Source organism: Anser anser, assembly GCF_964211835.1.
Source record: "Anser anser genome assembly, chromosome: 5".
Taxonomy (NCBI): domain Eukaryota; kingdom Metazoa; phylum Chordata; class Aves; order Anseriformes; family Anatidae; genus Anser; species Anser anser.
The window spans coordinates 20,792,533-20,807,189 of record NC_139725.1 but is presented as its reverse complement, the minus strand read 5'-3'; the positions used below and the strand labels follow the sequence as shown (position 1 = coordinate 20,807,189).

General features: G+C 53.6%; 1 protein-coding gene across 3 annotated transcripts in view; it reads right to left on the bottom strand.

The window, feature by feature from the left end:
• Positions 1–11,636, bottom strand: part of SLC25A22 (solute carrier family 25 member 22) — a 47,136-nt gene extending 35,500 nt beyond the window's left edge. The window contains exon 1 of one of the 3 annotated variants that reach the window (XM_083839595.1): positions 11,499–11,636. The gene's annotated coding sequence lies outside the window, so the exon portion shown is untranslated. Of the gene's footprint in view, positions 1–4,998; positions 5,281–11,498 lie in introns of those variants that run through there. The other 2 variants (XM_083839590.1, XM_083839596.1) reach the window with 2 other exon arrangements.
• Between the last annotated feature and the right edge of the window lie 3,021 nt (positions 11,637–14,657).

The following is a 14,657-nucleotide window of genomic DNA, read 5'->3' as shown; positions in this document are numbered from 1 at the left end:
TGGGAAGACTGACATAAAACGGAACAGGAAAATGAAGGGCCCAGGAGAGAGCACTCATGACGTCGGATCACACCTTCTGCAGCAGCTGCCGTTGCAACTGCATACAAGAGGCAAAACCCTGCGAGTGCTGCTGCTCCTGCTTGCTTGCAGGCTACAGGGGCAGACGGACATTTTGCCACTCATCCAAGGTCACGCTCTGAGCCTGTGGCAAAGGAGAAAGCAGCACCCAAGCTCACGGTTAGCGCCTGAAATATCCTGTCCCAAAACCACACTTCCTTTTTGGTTTTTGAAATCAAGAGCTCCAGCCACAGAGCCAGCCCCCAGGTAGGGCAGGCACAGCCCAGCACTGGCTTTGATGGGACTTGGGGCACCTCCAGCTGCTCAAATTCGTGTGATTCTCGCAAATTAATCTCTAAATTAAAAAATAATAATAAAAAAAATCAATAAATGCCACACAGCCAGGAAAGAAATGAAATCCAGACAGCTCTGCTGGTACGCCACACACCAGCAGCGGCGCCAAAGGAAGGCGCACGACACAGGAAGACTTGACAAGGCATCGCCATCCACCCACACCAGCACCACTAAAATGAGAACAAGAGCTGATTATGAAAAGGTTTAACAAAACAAACATAAAATTGCGTTCCTGGGAGTAGCTCGCCATGGGCTGCATTCAATCAAGATCAACACAGACCTCACAAATTAAACAAACAGCATCCCATCACATTTCCTCCGACAGTAAGAATAAGCATTCCTGCCCGGGTGCCTTTCCCTTTCTCCAGCAAATAATCTCCATGTGGGCAGCCCTCGTAAGACAGCAAGTATGCAAAGCTTTTTTATTTGCAGATGCGTAAGAGGAAACTGCCAGACAGAAATCCAAACCACCCAGGGTGGCAAGGTCTTTTCATCGGGTTTATTTGGGTTTTTGCCTTGTTTTCTAAAGCTTTTGTGCCCCTGTTAGTTTATCTTAATAACTGGAACTACCCAGCAAGCCACACCGCAAGGTTACAGCAACACCCTCTGCACAGCGGGTGCTCAGCCCACTCCTCCTTCACCCTACCTTTGTGCTTGAAGGCAAACAGAAGGGGATAGGAAAAACTGACTTCTGCAATGCTGGCGTTCCTGGGAAACGCGCCGTAAAACAGCTGTACTGTGTGTGGCGTGTGCCGGAGTCAGAAATAAATACAACACACTGGCTTGCACAGGCAGCATCTGTAGCTCGTGCACTGCTACACTTCCAACTCTCTCACCGTCTCGTAGTGCAGATATCTGGGTACTGCTAAGGAAGCTCAAATGTGCAAACACGGGCATCAGAGCAGGCTTTTGTGTTTCCCCACAATTTAGTGGTAAGGCATCAGGTGACGCGTACACAGGCGGAAAGGAAAGAACCAGTCCTTACGTCCCCGCAAGAGCAGGAGGCAGGACTCGGAGACCGAGAGATCCCTCCCCATCCTGCAATCTATTGGATTTGTTGCAAACTATTAGGATTAAATAAGATTCAGACCTGGGAGCAGAGTTAAGGCTGTGCAGGCAGCTGGGACATTACCATGTCCGCCTGAAAGCCTAACAGGACATTGACAAACTTGTAAGGGACAGACTTGAAGAGGCTCCGTGCCCAGGCTTTCCCCGTAGCCTGAGGGCTCGCACATGATGATCTGACCTCAGCTGGTGCAAACCGAATTTGCTGCACTGCCTCTGCCAGAACTACCTCAATTTACTGCAGCCAAGGGCCACGGCGCACGGCTCTGGGACACCAGTGACCAGCCAGCAGATGTGTGGAAACTTCCTCCTGGGGAAAAACAATACAAAAACAAACAAAAACAAAACAAACAAAAAAAAACACACAGAAAAACAAAAGAAAAAAATATCTGATAAAAAGACAGCCAGGAAGAAGGCAGGCTTAGGAGAAATGCCTATCTGCTCTGAAGCAGCCCAGAAAAGGGGGACTTGCAGAAGGTCCCTTGACGGTGTATTTGCACCCTGCTATAATACACATGAGCTGCAGCCAGCAGGATCACAAGGAAGCTCATCTGTCCCAGCCATTCCAAACCTGGTTTGGTTACACCTCATCTCCCCAGCATGGGATCTCTTAACAACTGAACAAAAATATTTTGCATTTTTCCCCTCTTCCTTCAGCCTTGGGGCCTAGTTCAAAGCTCTTTCATGTCGTTCTGGCAGCACAGCATGCTTCTAGGCAGATAGAAACAGCCCATTAAAAGATACACCCTGTGCGGTGGATCTTGCTGGCACCGGAAAGTTAGCAGGGCAAAAGTTTTGCAGTTCCCTGCCCAGGTTAGCTCAGGGATCGAGTGACAAAAGAAAGCACTGCGCTGCTGCAAGGCAGACCTGCTGTGGGCCAGCACCAAGGGGCACTCGAGTGCCTTTGCAGACACATTCAGTGCTGCTAAACTTCTCGCCACGCAACCAGCCGCCCTCGCCTTTCACCCCGAATATTTCACAAGGGCACACTGCCTTTCAGCAGCTACGGTGAGTTTGGCAATCGCTCTCCCACAGCATTATGCTTCCAAAAGACACGGAGAGGGGTGAAAGAGATGGTTCAGAGGTTTGCCAGCGTTTGTGGAACAAGTGTCCCCCAGCCCAGCACACAGCTGGCTCCTGCCAGGGAGGACCGAAAGGGAGGACAAGGCAGTGCTTCACCACACCTAGGCGCTCCTTGCTGAGAAAGTATTAGTCACATTAGTCACTCCAGAGTGTCAAGGGATCATTACCTATTTTCACAGCATTGTGCAGTCATCACACACCTGGATCAGGCTTCGCTCCTCACGGAAAATCTGTTCTTAGAGGAATCTGTAGATTGGTTCCCTCATCAGGAACACGAGCTCCAAACACAGTGCAGCGTTTTCACATCTACTTTTCCCCCTAAAAATGCTGCTGCCCTAATCCAGGAGAGCTCTCCCTCCCAATATTTCACAATTTTTGGCACAAAGACAGTTACGTAAGAACAACTATGCAGGCACATGAAACGCTCGCAGCTCCTAAGCGAAAATTTCCCTCTCGTGGCACCCTCATTGGAGCACAGCTCCAAAAAACGCCCTGAGTCTCACAGCTCCCAGGCTCTGAGGGCACACCAAACCCCAGCAGCTCTTTCTCCATCCCTCGTCTCCATCACACCTTTACCCTGCCAGAACCCTACAACACAAACCATAAGCACAAGTGAGCAGGGGACTGCTTCTACATATACACGTTGCTGTCACCTTGGCCAGCCAGGGTCAGGTAGGTGTTTCCCCCTGTCTTCTCCACTAACGTCTGTTGTGGCAGGAAAAGGGGAGCATATGACCCTGCCAGGCTGTCAACGATTTCTACCTCCTTGTAACTTAACACTGCACACTATCCCTTCTTAAAATGGCAGCAGGAGGATCGCACAGGGCTCTGGCATCTTAGTAAGACATTAACAAGATTGTTGGGCGTCAAACAAGACAGCAGGCTTTCCTTCAGAGCTGTGCCGTGCTCCAATTTACGATGCAGGTTTGCTCCCTATTCCAACTCGGCCATCCACCTCCTGCCAAAATACAACGTGCCTCAGCATGATGGGCTTCCTGGAAACAAACGAGCCCAAGGGCACAGCACCGGGAGAAGAACTGTACCTGCACGAATGACAACCAGAAGTAGCAGTACACGATTCAGAATCCTGCAGGCATAAATCCTCTTTAAATACTGGTGTTTGTTTTCTGGTGAAGAGGTTTGAGTATCTCCCTACATCAGGCCTCCTCTATACCTTCTAACAGCTTATAACAGCCTGGAAAGCAAAACACAAGCTGCGGCTAAGAAGACAACCGCCATCCAAGCCCCACATGATATATTGTTATCAGCCAAGTACCACTCTAGTTTGATTGCCTTTTGCTTCCCATTGCCAAGAAGTGAGTTTAAGAGGCGAGCCCCAGTGGCTTGCAGTGATCGAAATCACTGCAGATAGCGCCCCGGCGGCGGCAGCCACACCACGACGGGTCACGTCCTCATGGCAGCGAGTGTCGCGGGGACGAAGGCCCCTTCACCTGAGGTGCTACACAAAAACAGGTGAGGCCGACAGCCCCTGCCCCACCTGGCCAGAGCGCTTATATTTTTGAGGAATTCAAATAAACAAAGATTTTGGGACAAATAAACACAGTCCTGCCCTGATGTCTGCCAGACTCTGACAGCCCGACAAGACGTAGAAACCCCAAGCTGAGCACCCCTGCAGGAGACAGGCCCGGGGCACTGGAAAATCCCATTTCCACGCCTGCGTCCTCGCCCAGCAGGAGGCCGGCAGCTCCGCGGGGCGCAGCGACAGCGGAGAGGATGCTTGGGGTCTTCCCATCCCAGGGTGACCTTGAGGAAACCCCGAAACCCACCTGCATTTCTAGGCTGCCCATCCCCGCGGGGAAGAGCACGATAACCTTGACCCACCTCCACCAGGCGCGGAGCTGGCTTAGGAGAGCCTGGCAGGATCCCGGCGGCGCTCGGGCTCCCCGTCGTCCTTGCTCACGCGGCAGCAGACCCTACAACCCTACAAATCGCCCCAGAGAGAAGCCGGGGAGACGGACACGAGCGGCTCTGGATGGCAACGAGCGGCGGCCGCGGGGCTCTCGGGGCACAGCTCCAACCGCACACGTGTCGCCCGCAATTCTCAGGCGCGGGCAAGCGGAGGACGGGGCACCTCGCCACCGGCCCCAACGCCCACCAAGGGCGACCCCAGCACCGCGGGGAGGTCCGAGCAAGCCCGGGGGGCCTCGGGACGATCTCCCCAAATTGGCTTTCGCCCCACATGTGCCTCCGGCCCCACATTTCGCAGAGGGACCCGCGCCCCTGGGACGAGGGGGGCAGTGGCACCCCTCGGGGTGCGCCCCGGGGGGCAGCTTACAGCTGGGGGGGGGGGGGAAGAGGGGAGAGGGGAGGCCGCAGCCCCGCGATGAGGAGGAGAAAGAGGGGATCGGGGCAGCAGCGGGGGGGGACGAGACGGGGAGCGGGGGGCGAGGAGGGCGCTGGGGCTTCGCCCGCACTTACCGGGCCGGGCGGCGGCGGCTCCCGCCGGGGCCGGAGGCCGGTGCGGAGCGGGGTGCGGAGCTCCTGTCCGGCGGCTCGGCTCGGCTCGGCTCGGCTCGGCTCAGCTCTGCCCTCTGTGGCCGTGCTCGGTGCAGGAAAAGCGCCGGGCCCTTCCCCGCCCGCCGCGTCGCCGTAGCAACACGGGCCCGGAGCGGGCCGCGGCCTCCGTTCCTCCTCCCTCCCGGGAAGGGGCTGTGGGGATCCTGCAGGCTCTGTGGGCCACGAGCAGCCCCCCAAAATATATTCCCTGAGGGATTTCACGGCAAATTGCTTAAAACAGCGGGGGGTGGGGGGGGGGGTGATCAGCGCCGGCCTCCCCGGGGAGGAGCCTGGCCCCGCGGCATCGGTTCCTGTGGCATCGGTCCCCTGAATCCGACTCCGTCCGAGGGCTCCGGACCCAACAGCACCCACAGACTGAACCTAGTCTCTGAAAAACAGGCATTTTTCTCTCAAAAAAACCCTCCTGGCCATCCTTGCCCCTATTAAATGGCTGGTGGTGTGCCCAGCAAACCCACCAGTCCGTCATCTTGCTACCTGGCGAGCATCCTTCCAGCCCCGGTGAAATAACAAGCAAAACCCCCAAAACTTGCTATTATCTACAAAATAAAGGCCAAGCTGGTTGTCATCACATGGGTGATGACATTTTGTCACTTGCTGAGCACGGCTGCCCAGCTGTAACATCTCCAGGCCACATGCAGGCATCGTTTTCACATTTTTATAAGCTCAGGACAGCATCGGGGATGTACAAAGGGGCTGAGAAGAGCCCCTCACTCCGCCAGCAGCAGGTGACACCCTACATGTCCCAGCCAGCGACCACCAAGGGGCCTTACCCCTCTTTTAACAATTAATTCAATTTTCCTGCAGCACCCCCAAGCACCAGCTCTGCCAAAACACCCAAGGCGGTGTGCGGAAAGCGCCGTTTTCTGTTGTTTTTGCCCAGTTTTTGCACTGGAACAGATGGATTCCGATTTTCTCACTTCTGCAAATTGGGAACGACACCTCTGATGGGCACTGAGGAGGCGGGAAGGGCTGCGGCACCGTCACGCAAGCACACATGTGCAGCGCAGTGGGGAGACTGGAGCAAGGCCAGCCACGGCCAGGCCTCCTGGTTTGGGGTGGCCCCACAGGTGGCCAGCAGAAAGCAGATGGGGTTTTGGAAAGACAGCTCGTGTCAGGCAAAGGGGATCGCTTTTTTTAAGCAGAATTAAAAGGAAGGACACAGCGGGGTTTTAGCGTGGTGTCTGATAGCAATATGCCTGTGCTATTCCAAGGATTTCAGACAACCAGGGGCCCAAAAACAAGAGCTGGGCTCTGGGCTCCTCCAAAAACCGTTCCAGCCACACACAAATGCAGCCTGGGCCACAAACCACCAGGTATGCAAGGAATAAGGAGCCGATGCATGCTTCAGGGTCAGGCTGGGTTTTCATGGAGATGAGCCACAGATGGAGAAACACAACACAGGGGCTTCAAACCTGACTCCTTTTACAAAACAAACAAACAAACAAACACCACAGAGACTATTTCAACAAGCTCTGGAAAATAACAGAGGAGACCAGGAGGACAGCAGCCGCCAGGCAGACCTCTGTGGCTCTTGGGATGACAGCCACAAAGAAGGGAAGATCTCCAGGGAACGCTTCTGTAATAGCATCGTTCACCTGGCACTACGCTGTAAAGACACAGTGAGTTCACCTGCAGGAGCTGGCAGAGCACTAACACACAGTTAGGGTGTGCAACAAATCAGAGGTGATCAGAGAAGAGCAGCTACAAGGATGGGGGAGCACATCAGGCTAACGAGAACGCTGCACACACAGAAGGGGCAATTACACGGAGACGTGACGAACAGCCCAGAGGTGGCAGAGAGGTGCACGTGCCCGAAAATGAGAGGAGCTTGTTATCACAGTCAGACCTGTGACCCAAGGTGAGAAAAAGATAGTAACCAGGGGCTGGTGAAATATCACAAGCCAATGCTAGTGAGCTGGATGTAGGTGAAAAAGCTCGTGCACTTTTCAGCCTGGGCTGGGAAAAGCACGAGAAAATGCAGCATTTGGTGGCTGGTGGTGGCAAAGCTCATTCCAGAAAGATGGTACCTGACTGTTTAGCAGCTGGCTGGAGGGAGACCTGCACACCAAAGGATTTTTTTGGCCTGTATCAGCTGGGCATCCATCCCAGGGCCAAAATGCAGGTGTGTCCCCCACCTGCAGCCGTGCTGGTGTGAGGGGACACAGAGCTGCTGGCCCACGGTGTGACTAAAGGGAACCCATCACCTGATGGAGGGGCATGGGCCGTTTTGTTCAGCCCGTGTCACACGACATGGGCCATGCCATGGGCAGGGAGCCACCAGCGTGGTCTGTGCAGCCCTGCAGCCTTGTCACCACCACAGGCAGCGAGGTGCGGGCAGCAGGCGGGATGGATGCTCCGGCGGGCACCGACACGGGGCTCTTCATGCTGCCTCCATCCCTAGCTGGTTTGCTTCAGTTAACAGCAGCAGGATCTGAGCAAGTTGTGTTAGGGGAATATAGTTAAGACTTGTTTTCATAATGCTTCTGTGCCATCAGTGGCATCCCCCAGGGTCACCTCCAGGGGCTACGGAGCTGGGCAGAGAACAGCCAGGCATCTGGCCCTGCCTGTGCCTTCCTTGGGTCCCCATTCTGCCCTGATTTGCAAAGGCATCAGTAGGTTTCACACGGACAAAAGCCGAACTGAACTCAGTGTGGATAGCTGGGGACAGATTTTGCTATTTATCGTATCTTGCCATCCTGTAGATGGGCTGGTTGGACAGTGCTGTCCCCTGGCAAAGAAGAGGTTAACGCTGGCCAGCTTTAAGCTGAGTTTTAATAGGACTGCAAAATCACCCGTTTTTATTTTTGGTTCTGCTGCACAAGAACAACTGCTCTTTGTAACCTGCATGGAGCAAAGGACCCGCTTCCTCTGGCAGCCTTCAAGAGAGGGGATAAAAAAAAAAAAGCAGAGGAAGAGAATTCGCATTCAGCAAGTGCCAGGTTGTCAAGGTTTCCTCTGCTCTCAAACATAAATTTTTTTCTCCTGACAGAGCACAAGAAAAAATTTAAAACTGCTGGGTACAAAGTGGAGCTTCAAAAGCAGCAGCAACCTGTGCTGTCTGATCTGCTACAAGGTGACCGGGCGAGATCGCAGCCATGGGCTCGCACCCCCTGCCCCTCCACACGTGGCGAGGAGCAGAGCTCAGGCCCACCCGTGCAGAGAAACCCGCTGCGCGGCACGGTTCAGCCACCCAGAGAAGGGCAGGAAACGCTTCGTGTTTCTCTGCCCCATGCCTTTCCCCGTGCGGAACTGAGATCTCAAAATCCCGCACGGCTTGTCGGAGCGGAAAGCGAGGAAACCGTCAGCCTGGCTGACGGAGAGGATATGGGCTGTTCTGGTGCTGCTGAGGAAACGGGTCGGATGCAGTCTGCTGGCAGGGGAAGAGGCTTTCACGAGGCTGCATTTTTCAGCTTCCTTCCCCATTTGCATTGCTTTCTATTTTAATAAATCACGGAGCGCCGGTGAAATCCCCAAGTGCGTGATGAGCGTGGGTATTAAACCGGCACTAAAAAAGACAGATCTGACGAGCTTGGTCACCGCCGCCTTGGTGGCCACCCTGGGCACGGTAATCAGAGCGCTGGTAGACAATTTAACCGATAAAGGTTGGAGGGGCAGTAACGTACTATTAACACCAGTCAACATCATTTTCAGGAAGAATCAATCTCAAACAAGCTTGATCTCATTCTTCACCAGGATCACAGGATAGGCTGCCAGAGTTAACAGCACAGAGGTGATGTGAGAGGCATCCAGCATCCGACCGCTAAAAATACAGTGAAAGAGTATTAGCTGATTCAAAGATTAATTAAATGATTCACGGATTCAAAGCTGGCTGTCGGCTTGGACGCCGGGAATCACCTGCAAACCACTGAACCAGCAGGTCTGGTTTCATTTTTTGGTGTTGACACTCAACCTTACATCTACACCTTAACGAAAGGAGAGAGGAAGCGGAGGCAGGTTGGGAGTGACTGGGGCACAGGAGGGGACGGCTCTGCCCCACGCCTGCCTCTGTCGTCCCCGAGAGCCCAGGACTGCCAGCGAGGATGGTCTGTCTGTTCCCATGGAGCGATGACTCCGGGGAGGAAGGCTGCAGCTTTATTTTTAGCAGCTATTTGATTCAAATGCCTAACAAACAGCAGGAGGAAAGTCCCTGATGCTTGGACCACATAAGCGTTCCTCTCTAGCTGGCCAGCAAACCCTCCTGCCACTTCTCTCCAGCAAAAGCAGGGGGATCACAGCTCAGCATCGTTAGTCTCTGAAAAATAAAAAAAAAAATAAAAAAGCAAGCAGAAGGAATTTCAAGTTTCCATCACTGACCATAAAGAAGCCAAAAAAGGATAAAAATGGGATTTTCTCCCCTTTGTTAAGCGAATTCTGGCGCCGGCAATGCCTCAGGACCTGACTGACACCTTGGCCCAGCTCCTGCAGCGTGCCCCGCAGGAACAGCTATCCCAAATAAACATCTCTCCTTGCCTGGCACCCGTGGGTCACCACCCGAGGTGCCTGCCACCCCGTGACCCCATTCCCACACATCTCTCCCCGCTGTTTCCTGCAGCAGCGGTGCCTCGGTGCCTTTGGCCCCGCTCGGCAGCTGGGGCAGCCTCCCACACTCAGCACAGAGAGCACAAAGGCAACCAGTCTCCTGCCCTGCGCGTTTATCTCCCCGATAAAGGAGCGGGGCACTTTTGTTTATTGAGTGCTGATGAATGGAGCTGTCTTGGCTGCGAGATCGGCCGCCAGGTCCCACTCCAGGCCTGGCTGCTGGCAGGGAGCTGGCGGCTGCAGGCGCTTATTGCCACAAGAGCCTTTTGGCAGGGCTTAGCCCCTCATCCCGTTGAGAAACTGCCCCACGGCATCCCACAGGCCCCATCTGCCCCACTGCAGAGGCAGTGCCGGATTTATGGGGCACGGCAGCCCAGAGAAGCATCGTGCTCTTCCTCCAGGGCATGCAGCTGAGCATTTGCAAATGGTTTAGTTTGCTCTGGGATTTTACCGTGCTCCCTTCTCTCCCCAGCTTATTTCTTCATCTGGCCTTCCAGCAGGGGCACATAACTAAGAGAGCCCTACGGCCCCATTAACCCTCTTTGAAACACCTCTGCAGGGAGGGTTACAGCTTCCCGGGCACGCTGCCTCACCGAGAGCTGGGAAGATGCTGCCAGCCCTTTTAGAGCCGTGTTACTGAGGGACCCTGAGCTCCTTCCCCAGAAAGCTGCTGGATCCATTTCTGACCGTCTCTGCCCTCCAGCCATCATCGCCGCGCAGCAGTTGTCAGAAAATATCTTGTTTAAGCAGCGGGATCTTCTTTTCTCTGCCTGGGCTGTGACCAAATCATCTGTCGTAATGGATTTTTGACAGCGTCTTCTCGCTTCTCTCAGCGCAGCAGGATCAGAGCCTCACCAGGATCTTCTCCAGCCGCCTGCTCCTTGCCCTGCAGCAGCTGAAGGACATGCTCAGCCCCAGAGGCCAGCGACCTGCGTGGGAAGCGGCGCTGGGAGGGAGCAGCTCCAACCAGCGTCACAGCACCTGCTTGATCTCAGCTCCGTCCTCGGGGAGAAGCTGAGAATCACGAGGATTGCCTTTTTCTCCAACTCGGAGGGAAGAGATGCCAAAACATTTGTCCCTCTTCTGGCTAGGTGTTACTGCTTTCAGGGGGAGGGTGAGCCTGCTAAAAGCAGCAGCAAGGAGAAGACCCGTACCTAAGCTCACATCCTCCCCCGGCCGTCCTGTTACAACGCCCCTCAGCCAGCTCGCCTGTCCTCCTCGCTGCAGTCTAAAGCTTCCCTTTATCAGAAGAGCAAAGCATAACCAGAAGCCTAATCAGCCAGGTTCATCAGTGGGGAGACAGGACCCTCCAGAGGGGCTGCAGCCACACCCTGCAGGAGCCCTGCTCTCTCCTGAACACGCAGAGCTGCTGTGCCTACACCTGGTGTTGCTCAACACTTCCAGAAGACCGGGTCTGGCCCGTGGCAGAGAGCTGGCAGAGCTGGAGCAGCTGGGACCTGCCCAGGGGCCCCCCGGAGCGCTGCGTGTCCTCACCTCCTGCTCACGGCCAGTGCTGGAAGACGCCTCCGGCTGCAGCTCTCTGCAGAGACCTTCAGTAAAATCAAGGCAGAGCAGATGTGTCCAAGTTTAATGGTGGGAATCCTGCGTCTGCTCTGCCTTTGGATGGTGCTGCCTGGTTGTTACGGGTCACCACCGAAATCCTCCCAGCTCCGAGGAGGGGTGAAGGCAGCAGCCACCTCTGCCCGGGGTCTCCCCGTGTCCACGGGGAGGCTCCAGCAGAAGCCGAAGCGAGACTCGCAGCAACCCTCTGGTCTTTCCAGAGAAAGCAAGCAGGGATGCCTGATCCGCTCCCTCTGCCCGCTCCAGCCTTCCACGTGCCCCATTGTTGCTGTCTTACTCACCTCCTGCCTGAGAAAGGCTCGGGAAGGCGCTCGGCTCTCTGCGTTCACTTGGCTTGCAGCGGATCGTTTTCCCACCAATTTACCCAATTACTTTCCGAACGCAACATTTATAGTTTGACCTCAAACATTTCACAGCAATGAGTCAGCTGTAGAACTATGCACAGCGGGGGGAGAAAAAGTACTTCCTTTGGGCTCTTTTGGCAGGTGCTGTTGGACTATTTCATTTGCTGCCACCTAGTCGTGAAAGAGCGGATGGCAACCACCTACTCAGTCTTCATTCCTTCCCAAGAGAATGAAAAATGCTCCGTGATGTTCTTCTCCGAGCACCCCTGCTACCCTTTGCACATTTCCCACTTCCACTGTCTCCTACCTGGAAAAGGCAAGAGCTGCTCCGGTGTTCAATGAGCAAATCGTGCAGAAGGATCCTATCCCGCCTTCCCAAAGCAACCACCAGCACGGGTCGAAGACACAGGCCTACTGCGAGGCAGGAAGGGTAGAGGCAAAGTTTTCCACCTTCACGATGCCTGCCTGGCTGCTACATTTCCCAGGCACAGAGCTTCTTCAAGGGAGCTGAGGTCTGGAGCGAGCGTCAGACTCTCCCCATGGGTTTTCAGGCCACAGAGATTTACGGGAAAATAAGAAGAAATTGTGTGCTTTAAGAACACAAAATTTATTTCTGCGGAGTTCAGAACATGGACACACATCTGTACCAAAGGCTGTTTGCTTTATCTGAACAACGTACAACTAATGAGGATGACAGGCTCACCTCAAGGCAGCTCTGGGCTGGGGCTCTGCCCCATACCTTTCCCAGTGAAAGCTGCTGTGATCCTCCTTTTGGGGGAAAACGGTGCATTTGAGGGGACTCGGATTTTCTTTCCCTTTTAAGAGCAGCATAACACGGTCAAGTATGGGCATGAAGAGAAACCGTACGGTACTGATCAGCAGGAAAACTTATCTACTGGCAGGGTAGCTTCTGTGCTCCCTCCTAGCAAGCTCTGTAGGGTCATGGCTGGACCAGCCAGGCCTCAAAACACCACAGCTACCACCTGTCCCGTAACAGAGCCGTCCGATGGTTGTGTGCTGCTCTGTAGCATTTTTGCCTGGCCAACAGCAGACAAACTGAGCGCAGCCCCTGCAAGCTGACTGCCCCGTCCACGTTCCCTTCGGGTCCTTCACCGGGAATTGTACACCACTTCACTGTCGGGGCCGTGTCAAGAGTTTAAAACCCCTGCCTGGACACCGCCAGGCTTTGCCTGTGTTGTTTTATAATTAACAAACTGATCTGAGCTTTGCTTAGGCTTTCATTTCTCACCAATTAGTTTTATTAATGTTTAAGCCACGTATGGGCTGGAAGCATTTTATCTGGGTCTGTTAGCCCCTGGCGGCTAGAGGAGGGCTGCGATTAGCAGGAGCTGGAAGCAGAAGGCATGGCATGCATGGGAAATGCACTGTTGGAGGCCCTGGATCATGCTGCTGGAGATCTGTAGGGCTATAGGAGGTGGAAGAGGGTCGGATTATGAGAGTTAAAGAGGTGTACACATTACAGTCAAAGAGGAGAAAAAAAAAAGAACAATTTTCCCCTTTATTTTATTTTGACTGTCTCTGATGACAGTCAGTTTCAGGAATTGTAATCAATTTGTGGAAGAAGAGAGGAAAATAGGAACCAAAGGATAAATGCCACACCTTTTTTTTGCGGCTTCAACCACATACTGCAATGTTACCAGCACTTCCCAGCCACAGCAACTACAGGTTTGAGAAGGAGTTACTGTGCCTCAAAGAGATTATCGATAAAGATAACGCGCCTGAAAATAGCATGCTTTCTGTTGACTCTCATCCAGCTCAAATATTTGATGCCAAGTCAGCTGAAGAAAAGAGCAGTGGGGCGGTTGCTCTGATTTTCCACGAGCACCTCCATATTCCCAGCCCAGTGCTTGCTTTGGTGTCGCTACAAGAAGTCCTGCTGCCACCAAGGCCACCAGCCCAGCGGCTGCTGCTCGGCAGGGAAGGAGAGATACCAGCACATCTCTGGGGTAGTGACTTAACTTCCCTTTCCTTATGTTGCCTGCACAAGTTCTGCTGATTCCCCTGATGATACTGCCTAGGATTTGGCATGTGTATCTCCCGTCGCCTGGCCTGGTTGTAGCACAGACCTTTAGTAACCGTAATGCTTAGCACTACCCTCCATCTCTCCTACTGCTGCCTGGACCTGCTCCCCTGGACTCTTCTCCCCATTTCCATGCAGCATGGCCAAGCTCACCTCCTTATTTCTGCCGGCAGGTGAAAAGGACCCAGCTGTAACACAGCAAGTACCTCGAGGCACTTACGGGTTAGCAGATCATGCAGAGACATGAAACAGGTGAGTGCTTTTTTTTATTATTATTCCCAATGAGAGCAATATGCCCTAATGCATCTCTCCAAAACTGGAGGAAAAGCCAAATACCCCGTTGGTGTACATCAAAATTACAGACAAGAACAAATGACACGGGCTACCGGAGATTCCATGCACACAAAAGAGGACTGCTGACAAACCCGACACGAAACTTGAGGGGCAGCATGGCCTGAGAAATCAGATCTGAGTCAGCCTACAAGTCCTTGTCCAGTGCTGTAGCACCCATTCCATGCGCTCTGTGGCCTGAGACGTAAGAATGTCCTTTAAAAACAAACAAAAAAGAGCAACAATTTTATGCTCCTCTTTCAATACTGATGGGAGGTCTGAAGCACAGCATCAGGGAAATCACTGATGATTCTTCACTGGGGGAAAAAAGCACAAGGACTTCTCAGACCTGCAGCTGCAGGCTGACTTTGGGTGTTGTAACCTGGCATTTTTATACAGGTCTGCAGACTGAGAACAGCCCTTTAAATATTGCTTAGAGTGGGATATGCTGAGTCCAAACGTGTCCTGAAAGAGCTGAATACACACAGATTACAGCGCTGTTCCAAAAAGCTTGCGTGCAGCTTCCCACTGCCGTCAGTGGGCCATTAGCTAAGGTACACTACGAGATGGGTGACAGGAGGAGAAGGGCACCTCAGCAGTCAGCGAGAGGACAGTTAAATAACAATAAATACTCACAGCCTTTTACAAGATGTTCAGATTGCAAAACCAGGAGGTTAGCTTGGCACAGTTCAAGCCAACCCCATAGCAGTGCTTATCTCACAGGT